Raw genomic sequence first — 20,799 nt, forward strand, 5'->3', positions numbered from 1 at the left:
GGATTTCTGAAGTAAAAAAACTTCATCAAAAATATTATACAGGATTTAAACTGGAAAAAATGATCAGAAATAGTTTAAATGTCCTTTTTCAGAAGACGTTTTTGAACTCAGAATTACATGAGATCTTTAGCAATGCCCAGAATTGATTAAATGAGTGGAAAGCTGCTAAGCTCCCACAGCTGAGGATCGTGGCTTATGGAGTACTGGATTTGGTGTTGGTTAAAAGATATTTGGAAGGGGAAATATTCACAAAAAAATGTCAGTGCTGTCTAAGTTTATAACTGAGAATTGTGTCTTTGTAGATCATAATTGCTTACAGCAACTCTTGACAATTAAATGTGACATGTGATTATTATACAGGTAAGGAACAGTCTCAAGTTTTGGCAGAGAGCAGTTTCAAATTCTACTTCTTTTTGCAGCATCACCATGTGGCTGTGAACTTCTGAAGAAACTTGCCTTTCCAGATGTGGTTTGCCTGAAAATTTTTTCCTGCAAGGCACATGCAGGCTTACTTGACTGTGGTAGTGCATTTTGGCAGTGTTTTGGGACAGTACAACTTGCTTGTAGATAACACAGTGTTCACCTTGGATCCTGTGCTTTTAGTACACATGTGTGCCTTTCTAGCACCCTAAATCAGTACTAGTTTCATGGACAAACAAGGGCAGTGCTGCATATGCATTTTGTAGTTTTTTAGTATGCTCATCAAGTCAAAATTTGTATTTCCAAATCCTCGGGGAGATGGAGGAACATGGATGAGCCACAGTGTGCTGAGTCTAGACAAAAATTAGCTGAATCTAAATCAAGAGCAGCATCAACAGTAATACTTAGAAGCACAGAGCTTTATTAAGAATTGATAATTTGCCAGGCATTAATTTCCACATAGACAATGTTGTAAGATGTAGGCTATCAATAAGTTGCTATGCATTCCAGAAGAAGTTTAAACCAAATAATTTAGCATGAGATGTATCATCACCTGTTATGTAAACTTAGCTTTGGCTTGCATGTGCCTACCTGCAGAGGATAACAGTGTTTTCTAGTAATTCTCTTGAGAGGCAGTTACAATAATTTTCAGTAATTGCTATGTAAGAATTACATGTTACCTACATGTAAAGGGTTTATGAATTATTCATTGTTTGGTACAAACCTGAATCTTGATTCTGTCCTGTTGTTTCCTCACTGGAGACTTGTGTAGACATCACTCCTGGTTGAGTGCAGGAGCATGTTTATACCTGAAGGGTGCCCATAAATGCTCTATATACAGAATTAAAATGTTGCTGCTCTGGTGCAGTGATAGATGCTGGTGACACAGTGCCTCAGTGGGGGTTTCTAGGTCAATTTTCTGTTACACAATCACGATTTGTGGTACTGCTTTCTCATTTGCTGTGTCGCAAACACCATCCGTCAGGAACTTATTACAGATGGGCAAACTCTACAGGATCAAGAGGTCTGGGTGAGATAACCAAAATCTCTAGTAGTTTTTCAGAGCTTAATGAGAGGTGGAGTTTTCTTTTCTCTCAGTGTTTTCAGGTGTAAATCTTTCCCTTTTAAATGGTGTATCCATTTTTGCAGGCTGCCCGATCATCCAGGTGTAGGAGGCAGTGAGCTGAAGGTGGTATGTGCTTTCTGTCTAGAACAGAGCATTCCTTGGTTGGGATGAACATCAGCAGATGTTTCTGAGGAGTTTTCCCAGGCAGGGTTTTAATACTGTCTTTGATGTCCAGAGGAGAATGGAGCTTCAGCCATGTCGGTTTCTCTGAAGCAATTACAGATGTAATAGCCATAATTAAGTGTGTGTTACACTAGAGAGTAAGAAAGGAGTAAGAGACTGGTTGTTGCTCAGTCATGTTTACAGTAGAGGTTACACAGCTCTCACTGGAGACAAACCCATAGCTATCACTCTTGGGCACTATTTTTGTTCTCACTAAACATGAATTAGTACATTATTTATCTTGATTTTCACGGGATCCATTGCAAAGAACATCCAGAAATGGAAGAATTTATTCTTTCTACTAATGAAAAAATCTGTCCAAGTCAGTGAGTTGTTTGATTGAATGAGAGCAGTGAAAGAAGTGGATGATTTTAAAAAAGTGAGGTGAGTGGCTTTTTTTTTTTTTTAATATGACTGTGGTACATGTCAGGAAATATAAAAGCCAGTAAGTGCGTTGCCCAAAAATTAGAACCATCCCTCAGGGATGTGGGGAGGTGCTCTCTGTGTTAAGCTAGTCATCATTTCCCTATAGAGTGTCCCAAAAAGGAGTGTATTTGGGTCTGCTCAGGAAGGACAGAGGAGATGTCCTTGATTCTGAACTTTGATGAATCCCTTCACGGTACAAAGACTTGCCAAGGATGGAACATAAGCATGCAGTGGTTTGCATGTTTCTGAGTGTTGGAATTGCCCATAGCTTTGGTGAGTCCAGCTCATTCAGGTTGGGGTGTAGCAGCACCCCTGGGACCCAAACATCAGCTGCCAAAGCCCTGCAGGGAGGGAAGTGCAAGTCAGTGAGTGGGAGTGACAGCCTGACAAGCTCAGTTGAGAAGTGGGGTAATAGATGCCAATGTAAGCCACTGAGACGATGGATTTTCCATTTACAGACTAACACTGGAAGTACTTCAATAGGATGTGTTTCAGTCAAACAGGAGTTACATGGATTGATATAAAAGTAACTGAGCAAAAATCTCATATAGATCAGACCAGAATGTCTGATGGCCCTTTTGGATCTTAATAAATTTTAAATATTAAACTGGAATCTCTGTGTTAGGGTTTGAGTAGGACTTCTTGGTGGACTTCTCAACATCCCAAGTGGCTTTGAGGTTTCAAATGGGATTGTAATTTTAATGAGCCCATGCTGCATGCCTGAGGACAGTTGGCCTTATAGTCCTTGCTTGTGTAATGCAGATAGCCAGAGTGGACCCAAGCAGTTAAATGAGACAAATGTGTTGTGAATGAAAAGGAGAGTCAGTGAATATTAAAAAATATCAGACTGTCATAGAAGGATAATATTGTCTTTTGGCTTCAGTTCCATAGATGGGTATTTAAAGCCCTCATGTAAATCCTACTGAAGTGAGGGGCTGAGGCAGTTCCACTGACTTCAGAGGGATCATTTTGGAGAACAGGGCTAAGTGATTCTTAGTGGACTGGGACAGAGGAGCAAACTACTGACAACATGGTTGTCTTTTGCATCTAGGGCTCTTTTTCAATCCCTGATAAAATTTGAACGATAAAGGAAAGTACATAGCAGGAAACTAAAGAAGAAATAAAAAGATCCAGAATGAAAATTTCAATTCCTGAGGCTTAATAAAGGAAGGGAAAAATATATAAGCTTAAGAAGTGCACATGGAAGTAGTCCCCAATTAGTGATATTCATTGCTAATTAGGGATGACAATCACTGTGGAGCCATAGGGTGGAATAGGAGTAGGGTCTTTACTGAAATTCCCCAGGGTGAAATAATGCCACTTCTGTCTGCAGAGAAGTACTTGCCAAAGCTTGTTTTTTTGGTTGGTATTTTATTAAAACAGAACACCCGACCAGCAATGTTGAACTATGTTATTTTAAAGTTCATAGACAGATGTTTAAGTCAATTAAAAAAAAAAATTTCTTTTGATTTTTCTGTATAGAAAAATAAATAATTTCAGTTTAAGAGGTCATGTTAAATTAGAAAATTAAGTATTTACCCAAGCTGAAATTCTTTTGTAATTTCATTTTGTGGAAACATGGAGTCCCTTAGGCATTTACAGTGTTTGGAAATGACTGTCTCTCATGGAACTCTTCGTTACTTCTCAGCTCAGGTTCACAGGTTGGTATGGGTCATAATTATCACAAGAATTACTTAATGACCATAGCAATTAAATATTTTTATGGCTTATTATCATATTCTAAATACTAAATGTTTCTGTCAAATAGTCTCACGTAGATTTGACTGCTGACCTACAGACACGCACTGCCTTTGCTTACATACTTAAGCTACTAGTATTTCTAGGAAGCTATAGATTATTAATTCATTATTATTTTATTGATGTTCAATTGATGTCTGATTAAATATAAATTAGGCACTTGGTAATAATAATGTAATGGGATGAGGCAGGTGAGATTCCCTCAGGATAATTTGTAATGAAGCTTCACATTTTTAATAATCCTAAGCTCATAAATAAATTATTATGGGTGAAACAAATGCAAAAATACTGAAATAAGCTATAAAAATATTAAGTGGTGGTGAAGAGACACATAATCTTTTGGGAGATCTGTGTGCTAACATACATTTGGCACTAAGTCACATCAGTCAGAATCACAGCATCGCTCCCCACTCCTTCCAGTCCTTTCCTATTTAGGTGTGCATCTACCCCTCCTATCCCATTATTATGCTGCACCATCCTGTTCCCAGACATTTTGCTTTGCCTGGGAACAGTGTTAATTTAATGCACTCAGGTGACCCCAGAGGCACTGGAATGACACGGCAGCAGCAGTCCAGAGTGCTGCAGTGATTCCTGCTGTTAGCAGAACTGCCGGGGAGACTGGGCACTCTTCTGGACAGTTGTCTGTGAACTCTTCAGGGAAAAGTCAGGGGGAGCTGTCTCTTTGACCACACTGTCAGTGTTGAGAAGGACACATCCTCTCACTTAGCTACATCTTTCATCTTTTCCTTGGAAGACAGATTTCCCAGTTGCTCCTCTGTTTTTCTTGAAGAGTTAGCAAGGGAGCCATAGGTCTCCCTTAGATAAGGAAAAAAAAAAAAAGAAGGGCAACTTACCCTTATGTAAGGAAAGAAGGATGTAAAAAAGGAGAGGATTCTGATAGTGTATTTTTTGGTTTGTTTGGGGTTTTTGAGTCCCCAGTATCCTGCAAAGTTTTTAAGAGATCTGAAAACCCCCATTTCTTCAGTAAAAACAGTACCATTATCCCAGTCTTGAAAGACTGAGTGAGATCCCAAGGCAATACTCACTATCCGTGTTTTTAAATCCACTGTAGTGGGAATTGCAGCAACTCAGCATTTTGTAAAAGCTGCTGCTGATTTGTCATGCAGAAGGCTAGTAAATGTGAGGAAGCTTAGCTCCTAAAATTAATTTTGCGATATTTCCATCAGTGGAAGTAAGGGATACCAAAAAGTCTGAAAATCTGGCCCTGTGACCATAGTCACTGGTATAGACTTTCACCTAAAATTATATTCCAGGAATTTGATGCTCATTGAATGGCCAAATGATTGCAAACTAGAAATTTGGCTCAACACAAGGTACAGCAAAAGACAAGTATGCTGCTTTTCTGATGTGAGAGACCTTGGTTGCTAGGAGGAAAGCATTCAAGTGTTTGCTTATGTTTTGCTGGGGTGTTAACGGTGTGGGATAAACAGATAACACCATGCCTCTTAAATATCATTTTCTTAAATAGTGAGACGATTCCCTAATGAAGAAGTTGCAGTAATCACATTTCTGCAAAAATAGGGAGTTATGGTATCTGTGTAATTAAAGTGCTGTATTTTTCCAAACACAAATCTGCTGGCAAATACATTTTTGTATATTTGTGTAACTGGAGATTTTGGAATCAGCTTCTTGTTGAAACACAGAAAATTGTGTTGCCTTTCCATAACAGAGTAAGGAGAGAGGAGTCACATGTGTGATTTGCAGCATCCATAGCAAAATGATGTCCTTTTTGGTAGTTATGGTTATTCCTGTGCATCTGCCAGGAGATCCATGGGTACAGAAGACAGATCCAGCTTGAATCATTCTTCACTTTTTCCATGATTTGCCAGGCCAGCATGGTCTGGTGGAACTGTTTGCCAGTTCTTGTCCCTACGCTTGCTGACACTTCTCTGGGGAACCACATTAAGCAATTGTTTGGGTCACCAGATGTCTGTGCCTCCTCCTTCATGTGCCAGCACTGGCTGGGCTTGGAAGAAGGTCCTGCCCTGCTCTTGATGTTGTTTGCACATTGCCCAGATTTCTTGTGACTTGGGTCAGCTTGACAAAAAGCCCTTCCCAGGCTCTGCTTGCTGCCTTGGATGTAGGAGTGCTGTTAGAGATGAATAAATGGTTTGCAAGATCCCTGCCACTTTTTCATGTAAGAATTAGAGAAGTCTCAAGGCTAGTTTCACACTTGGGGCTCCTCTTTTTGCCATTTTCTTGTCCTACCAGAAAATAAGATACAAATAACTTTAAACACAGCACCTTCTGCTGCAGCTTTGATGCAAAGGTCTTATAATTGAGAGTATATCCATCTGTGTAAGAACTGAAAGATTAAATAGGCATTAAGCAAGCATTTAAGCTTTTTGGAGCCCTACATGCCTCTGCTGTTTGTACATAAAGCTTGGCTCAGGGAATGTAGCTAACATTTTGCAGCCTCCAGAGATACCTACAGATTTGTGGTTCTGTATTGCCTTTGTCTCCCTTTAAAAGGCTCCTGTTGCTGCACAGCTCTGTTCAAAGTTACCTCTGGTGAGGCAGACTAGAGGATAACATGTATAGTCATTGGTAATCAAAAGGAAAGGGGAAACAAAGGAAAAGGCCAATAATGCAAGACAATCATTAAGTGCCAAATATAATTTGTCAAAGGTGTTCCTTCTAAATTGGATGTAGGCAGCACTTTTTCAGATCAATACTGCCTCAGTGACTCCAGTACAGTTCTGGTAGCTTTTGGCTAACAAATAGGACAAATTGTGGTATGTCCTATGTGTAAACATTAAGGCCATAGAACTCAGTGGATTAATAGACCTTGACTGTGGTCAGAAATCACTGTAAAACTGGGATTGGCAATATGCAAGGCTTGAAGCTGGCACAAATCACATACATGGCCTGATTAGTTGTGAGCCAGCCTTGTAGATCAGTCACAGCCAGAAGTTCAAAGCTCCACAAACTGAGCAAACCGAGCTCAGCAGTAAATATTATCAAGGAGTACATGCCCTGGCTCTTGGTGCTCTTAGGGGGAAACATGTACTGGAATTATTTGGAGTTTGAGCTGCCTGTCAGAGGAAGTGCATTAAGTATTTAACTCAGCTGTTGCCCATCTTTATCCACACATCTTACCCAGCCTGATACATTTAATTACCAATATAAGGTGTTCTTGCTGTGACTTAATAGGACATTATATTCTTAGTCAATGTTACTGTGGGTCAAATACTGTGTTTTATTTCAAAATCCATGGTGGGACTAGGGAAAGCGGGTGTCATACAACAGAAGGGCAACCTCCTAACATGAAATGGCATTTCAGCTAAATTTTCAGAGGGGCAATGATATTCTGGGTATTTCCTTGATTAGAACATCCTGATAGCCTGCTGACAGAAGCAAGCAGCTCATGGTTCCTTAGCCCTCACGGTGCAATATGAGCCCTGGCTCTGGCAGCAGAATTCTACATCTGTAGAGGCAAAGTCCTTGTAGTCAAAGCAAACCATAAAAACTTGTCCTGAGTCCCAAGAAACAGTGTTTGCACTGGAGCTCGGGCATCCTAATTCACAGCCAGCACAGCTTACACTCGACACCAGCCCCAGTGTGCCAATCTGGTGTCCCCAGGAGGAAGGAGTCATCCACGTGTGTGCCTACCTACAGACCTGTGCATCTGGCACCCTCACACCTTCCTGAAGACAGCTCTGCAGCAGGAAGGAGCATCACAGCTGCATTTTTCATCAGGAGAATATGCTAATTTTTGCTGCAACAACTGTATATAACCTGACAATTATTCTCTCTGGTCTCTTGGGTTCACTTTATCTGTGGTTGTGTTTAGAATCCCCAAATAATTATGTAAGAGGTAGAAGATACCTGATAATATAACAGGCCCTTTCTATTTTTTCTAAAGCTGTATTAATATAATTTCTTAGGTGTCATCGTGTCTTTCTCGACGTCAGTCCATTGTGAATCATGCAGACACAGCAGTGAAAGAACAGAACCTGCCGCAGCCTGTGAGCAACAAAAAATTTCAGCTGGATGACTGCAGAAGGGCTTTCCAAGACCGCCAGTAATTTTTTATATTCAGAGTTAAATAGAGCAATAAGATGGAATTTAAGCTTTAGTGCAATGGATTGCAGCTCTTCAGTCAATCAAATTATAGTTCAATCAGTTCATTTTAATCACTTCTCTGGAGAGAAGTAAACGCCTATGTTGAAGAATATGCAGCAATTTTATTGATGGAAAGTTTAATTGTTTCATTTTTCCTTACAGTCTGTAACACACTAGACTTTTAATCAGTGGGAACTGAAGTTATAATGAAGTAAAGTCCACTTTCCACAGTTCACAACTAGCTGAAAATAATTGGGTTGAGACTCCCATCCAGACAGTGTAATGCCTCTGGCATTTTCCTGAAAACTACACTTAATTGCTTTGCTGATGTTGTTAAGTGGTCCTAAGGGGGATGAAGTAGTAAAGCTGCTCACATATGCAGGGAAACAATACACAAAAAATGTCTTACAAGGTCCTTAAAGGAGGACCAACTAGTGACTAGAAGACAATATATTGTGCTTTCTCCCCCTTTTCTATACTGGAGAGAACATGCTGGAGAGACTGATAAAATAAACTGGAAATTCTATAAACACTAACGGCATTTTTATTTAAGGGCAGTAAGCCTGGGACCAGAAGTACGGAAAACGTCAAGGCAGAGCTCTTGCAATCAAACCTGTAACTTAAGGCTAGCCCAAGTCGCTTGGCATTTTTATGCAGAACACTGGTGAGCTGCTGCCTGTCTTCAGCACCTTGGCCTGAGGAACAGATGTACTCTTATCCCCAGGGAGGGAGGACAGCTTGCTCTCTTTGCTCTAAAGTGACAGGATCTGAGCCAGCCATGAGCTGAGAGCCTCGTCCAAGCATCAGTGGGACCAGCACATGTACCCCGTTAGGCTCTAAATATAGCCAGAGAAGGAATAACACTGGCATTTCTCCTTTTTGAGTGCATTCTTAGGAAACCCCTCCATGATTGTATGGTGGTTGTTTAAAATGATGATTTAACTGATAGAATCAAGGATACTCTGACAAAGAAATACATTAGCTATTTCATGGAGAAAAATATTTATTTAGGTACTGCCCACTGACACCAGTGGTGGAGCTGGAGCTGTTTCAAGGGGAAAGAGAACTATAGGGCTAATTTAGCTTTTTTAAGTAAGTGGGGGGGTTTGTTGTTTTTTGTTCTTGTTTATTTAGATATGTGGGCACAGTAAAGTCTCTCTCAACAGCCTGACCTTCCTCAGCTGCTATTTGTGTAAACTTCAGTATGACCTTTGCTTATTCTGTTCTTGCTTTTACAGGCTCTGAGCTGAACAACTACCCCCTGACGACTTTCTAGAAAGGAACATCGGCAAAATTGAGCCATGGAGTTCTAAAGCTACAATCTTAAAAGTTCCTGTAACTCTACATCTGACCTCAGGTGCCTTAGAGAGTCCCTGACTTGGTACCTCAAATGTTGGCCAGCATAACTCTTCCAGCACCTGAAATTATGCTTTTTTGACTGAAAGAGGCTGAAGTCTAGACAGGACTAAAGTACCTTGGCGTGTTAGCCTGACCAGTCCCCATGATATTAATAAGCTTTAACACTTATTTCTCCTGTGGTGAAATAGTAACCTCCCATGTGCTAGAAGTGCCAACCATATGCCAAGGAGATCAGCCATCAGTGAGGAAGTGCACAGGGAGTAGCCCATTGTGTCCATTTCTCTCTGCTTGTGTGTCTCTGGGAGAACAGCTCAGCAGCAGCGCTGCTTGTGCTCTGCTGTCCCTGGGCTCCTGTTTTGTGATGAACAATGTGGTGTGCAATGGTTTTAGCAAATGCACCAAATAAGGACTGCGTTTTGACAGCTGATGGGAGACTGTGCTTGGGTTTTGTACTCTCAGGGATGCTGAGGGACTGGAGGAACTAAGGCAAATCTACATTGCAGAAGGCAAATAAGCAACCTGATGTGGCTGGCTGAAATTTGCCACTGTGTTGTCCGGCTGGTTTAAAGGGTACTCTGCCCTGACTCTTCTTTTGGGGACAGGGTTGCTGTCCCAGAAGGAGGAGTTCTTTCTGGAGCTGTAATGCAGTCCTGTGCAGCAGTACTGCTGCCAGCTGGCCCTTAACACCAAGCAGAGCTGCTTGCTGAGGCTCACATGCTTTAAGTCTTACCCTGGGTCTCAGTGGAAACAAGGGGGAGGATGATTTGACACACATTCTCCTGATTTGATATACTGCATGGTTGCAACATGGTGCATCCTCCACAAGAAATCCAAAATGCATGTTGCTGTGCAGGCACAAATCTGATTGTTCCTGATAAACTCTTCATGTGGAAAGATACAATTTGCATGGTTGTCATCAAAGCCAGTGTATGTATTCATTTGTGGAAACATGTCAGACACCATATGTCACTAATATGCCTTTGATATGTGGGTGTCTGAATAATTTTTTTAACTGCTGAATGGCATATGTTTAAATGTAAACATCTGTTCTGTGTCTGTATTCTTCATTCTTTATTTCTCTATTTTCTTTTGACTAAAAGTTTTATTTAAACCTAGAAAAAGTGTGGAATTCATCCTGTTTCTTTAAAAACACAGTTTTTGTAGTATTTCAGCATGCGGCCAATGTGTATCTTCCCACAAATGAGAAGGTCATTTAAAAGATAATTTTTTCCACTTTCAGTAACCAGAAAAAACTCGGTTTCCAGGCAAAATAAAAATTAGATTTAATGACAAGTTTTTTTAAATGAAAAAATTATTGGTTCTGCAATGTATGGATTTGCTGAAAAGAAGTCCTTGTAACTGCCATATATTACACCATGATGACAGTAAATTGGTTCTATCCAGAAACTTTTCTGATTGAGTTAAAAATTTTTCACTGTAATAAATGACTTAATAAAGGAATAAAATAATACACTATGTTTGTTAGGCTGTTCATTATATATGGGTGAAACTCAAAACCAGTATCACAACAAAGGGACTCAGAAGCAGTTATTGCAACTCATCAATCAAATGAGGTTCTGCACCACCCTTCAAGATGCTACAGCCAGCCTAAAAGGCAAGGTTTGGGCAAAAGCAGAGCATGATACTTTGCTATTACAGCAAAACAAGACACTTCATGAAGCAGCTGGGGATACCTGGAGAGTCCAGACATGTCTGATGCTCAGGTACAGGAGGGGCTTACCAAACACTGCAAAGTGAGCAGCTGTGTTGGGCTGCCCAGCGGGGTGGCAGGAAGAGGTCGGTAAAGACGCAGCCATGGCGAATCTGCAGAGCTACAAATACCCACTGTGTGAACGCCCCACAACTACTGCCTTCTGCCTTTCAGTAAGAACTCACCAAATTCAACAACAAATAAAAAATGTCAGCTCTTGTTGGACTTAGGCAGCCTGGGCTTCATATTCTGTTTGTATGGTTTGGCTAAGGCCTTTCACAGACAAACAGCCATCACACGTAATGTAGGAAAATCAAGCCTGTCTAAATCCAAAAGCTCCATGTCACAGAGTCATAGCATTTCATAGCCACAGCTTAAAGCAAACCACATCAAAACAAAGCAGGAGCAGCTGAGTGCTGTTGGCCACCAGCTGGCTCATAAAAGACGTCCCGAGTAGCCCACAGTGCACCTGCGGCCATGGCAGAGCCGTGCCCGGGCTGCGGAGCTGGACCAGGGGCTCGGAATCAGTCAGTGCCACCTTGTGGCATTCCGGGATATTAAACCGCCCCTGAGCTACGGCAACTGCGAATGTCCTTGGAATCCACCACAGCTCCAAAAATTGCAATGGTACCGCGAACAAAGCCCGGACAGCCACGTGTGCTTGGCCAGAGCTGCTGCGGCTGTGCATGGAGAGGCTCAGCACCTGAATGATTAATGAGGCAAAAGCCTACCAATTATGGCTCATTGGAGGTGCACAGATTAATGCATGTAATTAGAAATCCCGGGAACAGATGGAGTATTTTGCAACATCAAAAGCCTGCTCCTTATTAGCCGCGCCGTGCGCTGGGCAAGGGGGGTGCCAGGCCGTGGGTTGCCCTGCCCAGCATCTCCCGGGACAGAGGCGGCACCCCGGGCAGCGCTGCTCCCGCAGGACACCCCTGGGGCTGGCTGGGCTGCCTGCAGCTCCCGGGCAAGGCTGGGAGTGCTCAGAGCCACTGGACAGCGCCAGCACTACCCACCCGCCCAGCCGGGACCCTGCGAGCAGCGCGGGTTGGATGCTCGGAGCTGCTGCTGCTGCTTGCAGGGTGACCTGCAGCGTCACACCCTTCCCTCCACATCCCAGCTCTCGTTCCTGGGACACAGCAGCAGCTGCTATTACTGACTCAAGAATAATGAAAAATAAGTTTAAAAAGTATTCCTAACATCCATCCTCATCTCCCACGCTCCCAAAGAGGTGGAAAGATCCTATATGTCTTCATCTCATTTTATACATATACTATCCATATAAAATACAAATGAGAAAATGCATAAAATAACTTGAAACACATATAATATTTACCTGCTCTATAAAGCAATTTATATGCTATAAACATAGAGCACAGCCAGTAAGTAAAGTAATAATACAAGTAATGTAAGAATACATATATAAATGCAAATATATAAAATGTGCATGTAAATAAATATATAGCATGTATAAGTAAAAATTATATAAAAACAAATAATAGAATTGTAATGAATTTATAAGTAATAATATATGATTTTCTATATACTGTGTGTATATATTTATATATATAAATAAAAAAATGTGCTGTTTCCGAATAATGACTCTTGCAATACCAAAAGGGGACACATACTGTTCCTAGCAGTGTAACATTTATTGCATAAAAAGGAAGAAGGAAATCATAGCAACTTGAGCAAGATTAAAAACAGCTCTGAGGCCCATTCAGTTGGCTGGTGGCCAGAGGGTACACCAGGGGGACATCCCTTCCTTGCTGCATCAAAGGGTGCTGAGGGAAGGAAGACAACTCTTGTGTGCTTGTAGGTAACACGGTGGCTCACTAACAAACATCTTTAATTCTTCCTTGTCTCATTGCCTACTTTGATGCTGTTCAAGCCTCCCAGACATTCCCCCAAAAGGCTTTTTGGGAGTGGTTACAGTGTAGTTATAAAGTTAAAATAGTTTTTTCTTTCTACCTTCTCTGTCGCTGTTGAGCAGCTAGCAGAGTAATGAATGCATCGGTTCTCAGTGGCAAGAAGGAATGACCTTTATTGTTTTGATTTCATCACATTTATAGAGTTCTCAAAAGTCACCCAGATTGGTCAGTCAGAAGCCTTCCCCCAGGCCTGATTGGCCAGGCCTGCACTGTCCAAGTTCTGGGACACTGTTCCAAAACATCCAAACTTTATCTTTATTTACAAAAACACAAGAAAACTTCCCATGGGAAAAACTGTGCTAGCCACACCTTCTCCATTTCTATCAAGTATTCAGAGATGTTTTTTGCTCTTTCTGTGACCCCAGACTTAATTATTTTTAAGAAAAACACAATTTTATCAAATCTTCTGGAAAGAAAATCTTCTGAAAAGAATATCACTTTCACACTATGCATGTTTCATTCAAGGACCTAAGCCTTGATGTTCATTTAGTATAATTTTAGTAAATAGTGGGCTTTTCTCAGCTTACAGCTTTGCTGGGAAGTAGTTTGGTACAGTTGACAAGTACAGGTGTGGTGGGCTTGCATTAGGGTTTATTGCAGGGCACTGAATCCTGTTATAGTCTCTTTTTTGAGGACAATAGAAAGGCTCTGATTACAGACAGAAAAAATTTTAGTACTTGCAAGGAGTCAACTAATAATAAATTGAAAACTGATTTTTTCCATATTAGTTTGACCACAAAGACAAAAAACTACGATACGATAATTTCGTTGTCCTGAACTGTCACTATGGTTAGTTACACTTATGACTAATGGATTCACTCCAACCTGAACAAGGCACTTCTTCAGCTTTATTTTCTGAACTAGGCACACTGAGCTTTTATCTTCTGCTCGTGTAAACTGCATTATTACACACAAAGTAATCTTCCAAATAGTTTGAAGCAAATATGACAATTACAATATAATTGATTGCAATTGCTTTGTTTCCTATGATGAAAGCAAATAATATTTCTCCCAAGTGTCCCTAATTTTCAAAACTTTATGTAGTCCTCTGTTGGCTGAACCCTCACTGTATATCTATAACTTAGATAACTATTTCCTCTCTGTCATGCTGGAAATTAAATATACCATTTTACTATTTACTTTTCTCACTTATTTCCCATCCCAGTAGCTAGCATTGAGTTTTATTTTCTGATGGGACAGATTTTTGTCTAGTTTTGCATATAAAAATTCCCAGTAAACCATCTCAGATGGGAAAATATCACCCTCTGGCTGAGGTATGTTACAGCATGATTTTGTTGCCCATCAGAGGGTCTGATGTAGCTGCAGTGTGAATGGGAAGAGACTTCCTTCTGATGTAGCCATAAAATAGCCACAGCCTCTTTCACCACCTGACTGGGGAATTATGCATCCTGCAACAAGCTCGGAAGGAACGGAAGAAGAAAATCCTTGAGCTGCCACTGAGAGGTAAAATTTGAATCCAGTTCAAGATTTGGATATCAGAGATATCTGAACACCAGTGTTCTCAGCACTGCCTTTACTTTTTTAAACTTGTAACATAGATGAGAACTTGCATTTTGATGGTTTAAGGGTTTCACTTTTCAGAGTTCAGGCTCTAGCTTTTGGAAAGACCTTGGATTGTAGCATCCCAAATTATAAGGTGGTCAAACCTAACACTCTGACTTAACTCTCTTAATCCAACATTATGTCCCACTTCTTCACCTTAGAAAACCATACACAAAAAGTCCTGGTTTGCCTATAGTATTCATTATTGCATTATGGGACCATATATTAGACTGGGCTTCCAAATTAGCCCTTGGAGAGATTGCATTTCTACTTTGTAATGATTTTACCATTGGAAAAGTTCATCTAGAAAGATGCCTGGAAAACAACGAAGCCACTAGGGGAATTTTTCACTTGAAGTATCCATCACTCCACTGTAGAGGAATTGAAGGGATATGTTAAGCTTGCTACATCCTCTGTCAATCTTTTGTTTATTACATTATCAAGTTCCTTTCGCTGTGAGAGATTAAAACAGTTGGGTAAGTGCAAAGCACGGAGTTCCTGAGCACTTTGATTATAAGTCAGACATCAAACTGGTATTTGAAGTGCAGAACTACTGAGCTTTCACTTTGTCACACAAGCAGATGTTGCTGGAGGCAAGGAAGAAAGGAGCCTTGCCTTTTTTTAACTTGGCTGCTGAACTTTGCACTAGCTGAAGAACCAGGCACTGTGTGCAGCTCCTGGTTAGATGCCTTTCAAACCTGTCTTCTGCCTAAGGGCTACCAGATGTGCAGCTGAGGCAAACAGATAGATTTTCCCATTGTGCATCTCCACAAACTGAGGACATGCTGCTTATTGCTCTAAGTGGTTGGGCTGCTTTATTAATTTAGGGGTCTGATGATAATATTTTTCCCTTATGCTCTACTTTAAGGACAGTTCTTCCCAGTATGAGAATGAGCTATGAATGAGCAGAGATGATACACCTAGGGAAAAAGACTTCATCCTGGATATTTATTCAGAATTTCAGCTTGAAAGAACTGATCAGAACTATTTGCCATACATATTACTCCTGTTAACTGTGGTCTGACACACATACATTCTGGCTACCTTTAAAAGTTGGTGTGGATTTGTCCATAGGGGAATCTTTAAGTCTGATGACTTACCTATCCCACTACCTGGAAGTCCATTTACCCTGAAGAATCCAAGAAACATCCAGTGAATAGCTCTCCATGCCCAGTGAACTGATTCAGGACCCTGGGGCTCTGGGTAAGTACATTTGTGTCTCTCACTGTTCAAGTGAAAAAGAGCTTCCCTCTCTTTGTAACAATCATTAAATAAACACACAAGGAAATATTATACCACATTTAACAAGAGTGAAATTCATCTACAGGCTTGTGATAGAGAATACCAGGGTTTCACTGACCACCAGTAGAACTGCACCCATCTCCCTCAAACAAAAAAAGCTGTTAAAACATCCCTACAGATTTTTGTCCTGCGCATGCATCAAATACACATCACTGGTATATTTGCAAATACCTCCACTGCTATTGCCTATGACTCCTTATGACAGAGTGTGCAAAACACCATGCTGGAAAACTGTGTTTCTGTGTACCTTACAGAGAGGTGAAGGTTTAAACTGGTGGAGGATTCACCCACGTGGCTGCCACAATCCCGTGTCACCACAGATGTTCTGTGTCACAGACGGAGCAGGCAGTGAGGCTGGCACTGGCAAGGAAGGTGGCTTTTGGAGGGTGAACTAATCCAAATTCCACAGTTAAAAAAGTGAGAGAGTTCCTTTAAGAAAATCCATTTGAGAAGAGAACCTACAGAAGAAAACCAATACAATGAGGTGCACCTCAGAGCAGAAATCCTCCTCTGAACAAGTGTGGGCCACAATAACATTTCCTAATTCACAGCTGTCTCTTTTTAGGCACATTTGTCTATGCATACTTCCAAAAAACTGCTATCTTGATAAGATTTTTTGTTTAAAAATAAAAAAAAATTAGACATTGGAATTGTACATAAAATTATTTTTCCCCTAAATATGTTCCTGGTGTCTTTTTGTGTTATGTGTAATCATGAGTGACCCCAAGGTCAATTATTAACAAAACCTCACAGAAAGCCCTACTAGATAGGGAGAAACATGAAAATCTCAAGAAACAAAGTATTTGACTTCTAAACAGAATGCCTGCCTAAGACCAAACCTCATTAGGGAAGTCCTCCAGGCAAGCATCCTCTCATTATTTATTGTCATGGTTTGCTGAAGATTCCTCAGTGTAACTCACAATTGGGTTTTAAATAAATCTCTCAGTATAGTAAATGTGATATTCTTGCATCTAAGCAGCAGGGTTAGCTGAAAACTAAATAAGACCAACATTTCACATTTCAGGGACTCATAAACAGTTTAGAGTCTGACAGCAATGCAACAAGAGGCAAAAATATGGCTGACAACATATGGCTGAAAAGTAGGGTCACAGTGGCTGTACAACACAACAGCCAAAGAGCGAGACTGCAGAGCAAAAGAAATTAGCTAACAAATGTTGCTAATGTGGAATGGTTTACAGTGAGGAGCTTCCCTGCAGAACAAAGATGGTGCTGTGTTTATGATTAATGTTTGAGGCAGGAAGGCCTTGGATTTAAGGCTTTGCTTCCCATCCTTCACCCTGGCCTCTAGAGGGGCAGTTCAGCCTAGGATCTCAAATGTTTTGAAGCACCCTGATATCCTGGAGGTATTGGTCAAAGCCTCCTGGAGTTCAGCTGCTCATCTCAAAATTACAGATTCTAAAGCTTCTCTTTCTCATAACAGGTACTATGAATGGGAGGCTGCTAAAGACTGGGAATGTTTTATCAAATAGTTTTGCTATGGATCTTTTCAAAGGGATGAAAGTTGGATAGATTTTCCTTACAAACCTTATCACATCAAAGGGTTAACTGAAGTTTATGCCTAAGGTGACCATGACTTCCATTTTTGATTCCACTAAACTGCTGAGACCTCTTAAAGAAGTCCAGAATACTTCAGAAATTTCCATCTCTAATCAGAACAGGGTGAAGTTCTCTTTTCAAGGAGAAAATCCTCTGGTGTGATCCATTTTTCTGCTGTAGTTAAATATTCTTGGGCTGATTCAGCATCAGGGCTGATGAGTTGGCCCCTGCAAGCTCTTGCTTTGGTTGCTCAGGAGGAGGCTGGAGGGGCAGCACAGTGGAAACTTCCTCTCCTCACCAGAGGACATGCACAGGCCACTCTTGCCAGGGCATAGTCTCCTGACTCCCTTGCTTGGCTCAGTGCACTGCCTCTGCTCCTGCCCATAAAAGATTCATTCTCTCCAATTTCATATTTATCATTTTCCAAAACAAGGTTTCTCCAGTAAGGTAATACTGTAGTCAAACAAATGTTAGGCTGATGAGGATGGAGAATAAAATAACTGAAAAGGGCTTTTTTACTCAGTGTGGTGAAAGGCGATATTAATACAAGCAGATGGCTTTTTTTAGTGCACCTATTATAGAGTCATGCACACTCTTTGCTGAATGCATACCTATGAGACTGTGTGTGTGCAATAAAACTCTTAGTTTATTAAGCATTTTTTTCTATTCTGCTATGTCAGTCCAAATTCACTTTGAAGGTAGGAATGATGGAATTGTTCAATATATTGTGTGCATAAGGTTGTGACCTCTGCAATCAGCCCCTGCAACACCACTGTCTGCTTACTGTTGGGGCAGCTGAAATGAATTATGAGGCAGCCCCATAAAACATTGAACTAAATCTGAGACCTCTGAATATGCAGTACTTGAACATTTTTGTATTCTAACTTCCAAAATATTTACAATCTGTATAGGACTTAGAAAATGAAAATTGAGCATACTGTTTGTACTGAATATCTTGTTTTTAAACAAGGTTTCAATCCTGCAAGAGCTCAAATGGGTGAATGGCCTTGTGCTTGTGAAAACTGTGTCACTGATTCCTGAACCCATTTGTGTTTGTGTTTCGCAGGAGACATCCTGGAATTGTTATTGTGTCATCCAGCAGGAAGGCACAGGTGCATCTGCCTGAGTGCTGGATTGTGCTGTGAAGGACACATCTCCACACTGAAGCACACCCTAACTTGGGGGGCGAAATGTTTTTGATTCAAAGGGGGATAGAAGGAACAACCTCAGTGATAAATCCAAGATGTTACTCTGCACATAAGATGCTGTGTTTGGAGGAAGACTGACCCAGACAAGCTGGAACACCTTGGTTTAAACTGTTGTTTCTCCTCTGCATCTCCACACTTTACACTTTCTTAATTCTCTGTAATGTGCAACTAGAATTATATCAGACACTGCAATGATCTTCTCTTTTCATCAGCTCTGTCACAGCAGCTCTGCCTCCTGTCTTTGCTGTTATAAGCAAGGTATCTCCGAGTAATTGTTTCTTTTCCACACACAAAGATCTATACAGCATCAGGAGGGCCCATGAGATGGGAACTAACAAACAGAAAGTCCAGTCACTGTGGTTTATCATTGCTGGCTCTTATTCCACAAAACATTCAAGCACTATACTTTGACTAAAGCTGCTGTGAATATTCATTCAGTGCCCATGGGTGAGCACAGTTCACCAGACTGCTGTGCTGGTTAACACCACAGCTCTAACTTGCTTATGGAACATGAAAACTTTCCCAGCAGGGCCGTCTGAACATATGTAATGTACTTAATGCTTAAAAAGGAAAAAAAAAATTATTTATTCCTACTTAGAAGGTACAGGGCCTTGAGGGAAATGTGTTAACATGGTGAAAGGCCAAGCTTAACCACTCCATGCTCCAGGAAGAGAATACTGTCACTGAGCTGGGAAAAGCCAGGCTGTCCCATTTGCAAAATGTTGTCTTTGTTCTCTACATGAATCAGTTTGTATCTGCTGATAACCCACTTCTTTCCAAGGATTTCAGGTTTAGGGTTCCCTTTGATGCCAGACTCACTGCTGGGAACAGTAAACCACTCTAACTTTGATGGAGCTACAATTATTCCCTCTAGTCAGCTATTTGATTGTTTCTGCTAAAAATCTTATGTCACTGTTTCATTTTGGGTAGGCTTCCCCCTTCCCCCTTTCTGATTTAAATCATGCCAGTCATGCAAGATACAAGTCTGATAGCCCAAGAGGCATGCAATATTTTCCTATAAAATACACATAAATTCATTCTTCCCTGTAACATGTATGACTAAAATTATATCAGTGACCACAGCAACCATCTTTTCCTTTCATCATCCCTCTCCCCAGCAGCTCTGCTTCCCAGCCATGCTGTCACCAGAAGCAGAGTCACAGGAGCACAGAGACCACCAAGCCCTGGGCTAGAGGTGTCTTGGTCTGAACACGTGTTGGTGCCAACACTTGGGAGGTTTCAGCCTGACTGGAGCACTGGGGTGTTACATCAGGCAGCTCAGCCTGGTAATGGTAACCTAAGCTACCAGCAGCAGGGAGGCATTTGTGCTGTGCTTCGCTCAGAGCAGCACTCAGAGCCTGTGACACTGTCTGACACTGACTGATTAAGATACAGGTACTGTGGTGATGTCGGGAAAGAAGAAAGAGGACTTGCAGTGCTGTTGCTGCTCATGGATCTCCAGCAGAGCAGCAGCCAGACACCAGTGCACAGCAGTGTCGTGCTCTACCACCTCTTCAGAGAATTACTTTCCAGCCAGCCGGAGGAGATTAAGAACACACCTCATTTTTAACACAGCCTGTCTCTCCACACAGACTCCAAAGTCTGTGTATCACAGGCGATCGAATCCTTATAACTGGGGAGGGGACTGTGACAGGAGATGAGGGAGATGTGAGAAGGACAAAAACATGAACTCAATAACGAGCCTCACTAGGAAACCATTGGGAAGGCTCCTGCTGCAGCAAACAAGACCAGGTCCTAACAGGGAAAGAAACAGAGCTACCTAGATATGCTGCAGATGTAGATGTAATCTTCCTTTTCTCTGTGGTTTTTACTGCCATTTGTAAAAACCAGACATTCAAACTTCTCCCTGATCCAAATTTTCTGGGCACCCCAAAGCCCACACGGCACTACTAGTGGGAATGGTGAACATGATTACTTTGCCAGATAGCCTAGGACATGGGACTAGAATTTTAGCTTTATTTAGTTAAATTCTCAGGGCTTTGCCCAATACAAAAATGGAGGGTTTCTCAATGCACCTTTTCATTTTGTCTCACAAGTGATGAAATAATAATTTCCTTTCTCTCTGAGGGGGACGCTGAAGCCCTCAGAAAGACTAACATATGTGGTGTCCAGACTTGGGGACATTCTTGAGCTCAGACTTACATTTTTGCCTTTCTGCAGTCACCT

General features: G+C 41.2%; 1 long non-coding RNA gene across 2 annotated transcripts; it reads left to right on the top strand.

The window, feature by feature from the left end:
- Positions 1 to 1,488: 1,488 nt before the first annotated feature.
- Positions 1,489 to 10,988, top strand: LOC146432328 (uncharacterized). Of its 2 annotated transcripts, none has more exons than XR_014854553.1 (3): positions 1,489 to 2,092; positions 7,801 to 7,937; positions 9,217 to 10,978. It is a non-coding gene; the product is annotated as an uncharacterized LOC146432328 (long non-coding RNA). The 2 variants fall into 2 exon arrangements; XR_014854552.1 differs by having other exon boundaries at positions 1,492 to 2,092; positions 8,532 to 10,988.
- The last annotated feature ends 9,811 nt before the right edge of the window (positions 10,989 to 20,799 follow it).

The sequence above is a fragment of the Lichenostomus cassidix genome, chromosome 11, assembly GCF_008360975.1.
Source record: "Lichenostomus cassidix isolate B80296 chromosome 11, HeHo_3.0, whole genome shotgun sequence".
Classification (NCBI taxonomy): domain Eukaryota; kingdom Metazoa; phylum Chordata; class Aves; order Passeriformes; family Meliphagidae; genus Lichenostomus; species Lichenostomus cassidix.